General features: G+C 43.3%; 1 long non-coding RNA gene across 1 annotated transcript; it reads right to left on the bottom strand.

Annotated features, from left to right (window-relative positions):
• Positions 1 to 2854: 2854 nt before the first annotated feature.
• LOC125018182 lies at positions 2855 to 3726 on the bottom strand. Its single transcript, XR_007113921.1, has 3 exons — positions 3487 to 3726; positions 3191 to 3397; positions 2855 to 3103 (listed from the first exon to the last, which is right to left on the bottom strand). It is a non-coding gene; the product is annotated as an uncharacterized LOC125018182 (long non-coding RNA).
• Between the last annotated feature and the right edge of the window lie 220 nt (positions 3727 to 3946).

The raw sequence follows: 3946 nt of genomic DNA, 5'->3' as shown, positions 1-3946 counted from the left end.
CACTAGCACTTGAAGAAGAGAGCTTTTTAATTAATAAGGTGTCAAACCCAAAATGATCATTTGGCCTTTAATGCCTTAATTGAATTCTAACTTTACTGATCTCATTGTGATGGCTCTCTTTAATATGAAAAGACAACGAGAACTCTCTCAGTACGTCTTCTAACTTAACTGGTTGGAAATATTTGCAATTTGCAATTTCCACATTATCATTACTACCTATTCAATTCCACAATAGATTTTTTTGGATTTGGAGCTCGATTAGTCAAAATATTTAAATTTTTCCAGAGTCCTGAGCTTTTCCTTTCTGAATCAGCAATTAGTTGCACAGCAACACAACAGGTTTTGCAGTACTGAAGTACCTTATTTCTCAACCCTTTGAAAATAAGTATGTCTGCATGTAAGAGGCAGAGGGATGAGGAGGGCTTCTTGCTAGTCCCCTGAACTCTCTGCCTCTATGTGAGGGTCTGCGGGGAATGCCTGGCAGAAGAACCTGACAAGATGGTCTTCAACTCCTACCTCCAGCAGAGCTTCAACCATGTCCCAGGGGTCGTGGGGGACATAGAGTCTGAATGGAACACGTCCCACTCTGCCATTGTTGAGGTGGTTGTTGCGAGTTGTGGTCTTTCAGGCAGAAGAAGGAGGCCTACATGACATGGCTGGTCTGTGGGTCTCCAGAAGCAGCTGACTGCTCCCGGATGCCTAAGTGGTCCGTAGCCAGGGCAGTCGATGAGGCAAAAACTCAGGCGCAGGAGGAGTTTGGTGAGGCTATGCAAGAAGACTATTGATTGACTCCAATGGAGTTCTGGTAGGTTGGACGCCACCAGGGCTGCTCTTTGTTACCGGTTCTATTCATAATTTTTATTTACAGAATTTCTAGGCACAGCCGGGTAGGGGAGGGTGTCAAGTGCGGTGATCGGAGGATCTTACCTGCTTTTTGCAGATGATGTGGTCCTTCTAACTCTAACTCATCGTACTATGACCTCTTACTGGGGCAGTTTGCAGCCCAGTGTGAAGCAGCTTGGATGAAGATCAGCAGCAGCAGCACAGAGTCACAACACTAAGCAGCAACACTGAGCAACACCACAGAGGAGCAACACCAGCAGCAGTTATCTGCATCTGTTTTCTGCATTTTTGGTCACTGCTGCCAAATTCTTGCTTGGTTTGCAGGTTTATTTGATGTAAATCAAAAAGTGATATTTGATGGATTTGATCTAGTCTAAGCAGCAGCCAACAGCCAACTTCTGGGAGATCAATCTACTCCCAGACTTGTCAGCAGTAGCAACTATTTCAAGGTGCAAGGCACAGTTGACTGTGGAGGTCAGTTTGATTGTAGAGTTTCAAGTATTTGCAAAGGAGTGGGGCTTCGACTTAGACAGGCTTTAAGGATTCAGGAGGGAAATTACTTGGTAACAGTAGTACAGTAGTTTTGTTGCACATAAAAATAAAAATTCCTAAAAAAACACAAGAAAGATAAAATAAAATAATAAAATAAAATAAAAAAACTGTACTCAAAAAAGACAGAATTAGCATTGTAAGTGTAACAAATGTACAAATGTAGTTGTGACGCTCATGAAATGTAAGGTCATATTTTATGTAATTTAGTTTGTTGTATTTTGAACGCATTGTTTTTGTGAAAGAAACGTGTTAATGTGTGCCAAAATGGTCAATTATTACCTCTGTGTAGAGCAAAAGCAAAGAGAGTTATTCAGTGTCACCAGTAGCGGGCAGTGTGGCCAGTTGCTTCTCCGCTTGGACTCTATTTACGAACAAACTCTTGTTGACTTCCTCATTCTACTGAGCGAAGCTACATCGAACAGAAGCAATCAGTTGACGGTCTAATTCTTTCTCCTATTTTACAGGTTGGTGGTGTTTTAAAACTTATTTTACTACCCACCTTTGTGTAATACATCTAAATATGATGTTAGATCAATTTTCTTGAGGATACTGAAAATGTTTGGAAGGTTTTCTGAAAAAGCGTCAAAACATATACGTAGTTCTCTGTGTGACCCAGGATGGTGCCGCTGTATACTTGTTTTTCTGTTGGGACCAAACCGTGTTGTAGTTTCTGCTCCAGCACATTTCATTTCGGGATAAAACCTATTCTTTTGAGTACAGTATTTTTCTACATATGTAAACTAATTGAATGTTACAGTTACAGAGATAAATATTTATTTTGTTAATATTGTAGGCAGTTAAAATTGTTTAACTTGTAAGTCTTCAGCTCAGGGACTCGCTGGTCCCTCATTCTCAACCAACTACATGGCCATCAGAGAGGTTGTACTGTGCCCTCTCCTCGGCACACGCACTGTTCCAGGAAGAGAAAGTGGAGCAGCGGGGGCAGACAGGGAGGCGCTGGATGCTGAAGGAAAAGGAGGGAGTGTGTTGCCAGATGTATTTCATAAATTTCATAAAACATTTGCATGATAGGGACAGGATCTGTGAAACTATAAAAAGAGGCTTTTGAAATTAGCCTTTGATGGGAATATATTTAATCTAAAAAAGAGTATTCTTTCATGTAATTTAATTCTCACAATAATGACAAAAGTTCAACAGGTTTTTACCATTGGAGTCTCCTTTCCAGGACAGAAGGTGTTCTTCCCTTTCACTACCTTGAACTGCCCCTTGGGCTGGGAGGGTAGACAACTCACTGTTTGTCACTCTCTGGTAGATGTTGATTTCGTCCTGAAAATAAACACATGAATGGAAGCAAAGGAATAACAGTGAGATGAGTAACAAATTACTAAATTGTATGTAAAATAAAAAATAAATAAAAAGAAAAGCACTGTAAATTCCTCTACCCTTAGATTACTGTTGACTATTGACGCATGATTGCAATAAGTGAAATTACCTTAGGCGTGGTGGGTAGGAGACTTGCTCTGGGTGTGTCAGCTGACATCACCTGACCGAGCTGCTGCCTTTGATCCAGTGGAGAGGGTATCTGGCCCATAGACTGTGGCGTCCTCCACATCCTTCTCGATACCCTCGTCTACTTCCTCGAGCTCCTCAATGGCAGTAGTCTTGTCCGGAGTGTTAGGAATCAAGTTGACATTCTCAAGCACTCTCCCAGTCTTCTGGTACAGGCACTCCACCCAGATGAGCTCCTCTGTGGCATGGCAGAAAGAGAGCGAAGGGTTTATGTAAAACTCCATAATAAATCCTGACAAAGTATGAGTGTTTTCACATCACCTACCCGTGTACAGAGCAGGCTGAGTGAAGTCCTTAAACCTGTCAAGGCTAAGCACCCGTTGACTCTTCTGATTAAGGATGTGCTTGAGGTGGCCACAGTAGGAGCGGAGAGACACCTTTTGTTCCTAAGCTGCTGCTGCTTGGTCCTCATTCCACCTGACTAGTCCATCAACCAGGAACGCCAGGAAGTGCATGTTGCTGGCACGCGTCCCTGCGGAGACAGATTGACATCAGCATCATCTGTGAAAACATACAGCATCCTTTACATCCATACAGAGACAAGCAAACACTTGCATTTACCTGGGATGAACCAGTTGAGGTAGAGGTGGAAGGACCTGAACGACGTGGAACCCCTGACACAGCGGTAAACCGGCAGGCTGACCCCACTCAGCACAGCTGCACACCCGGCGGGTCCTGTATGCAGCTGAGGTGGCACCTCTGTGTCTTCCAGATGTCCTGGATGCAGAGAGCATCGAGCAACGGAACGTTCATGGTGTCCCATCCTGCTGGACCGATGAAGATGTCCAGGAGGTCTTGGATGAGGAACGTCACCCCCATACTGGTGCTATGGAGCATGGAGGCTAGCAGGATTAGATTTATGATAGGGGCTATTTATGATGTGCTGCCAACTCCCCAGAACCTAAACCAGTTAGGGTAGGATGCTGCCTGCCCACTGAGATGACAGAAGATATAAGTTCCGACATTTTCAGATCAAACTGGAAATTGTTTATTAAGTAATAAATATTGCTGGATCACAAGG

The sequence above is a fragment of the Mugil cephalus genome, chromosome 12 (genome assembly GCF_022458985.1).
Source record: "Mugil cephalus isolate CIBA_MC_2020 chromosome 12, CIBA_Mcephalus_1.1, whole genome shotgun sequence".
Classification (NCBI taxonomy): domain Eukaryota; kingdom Metazoa; phylum Chordata; class Actinopteri; order Mugiliformes; family Mugilidae; genus Mugil; species Mugil cephalus.
Note: the sequence above shows the minus strand (reverse complement) of the source record. Positions and strands in the feature narration are given on the sequence as shown.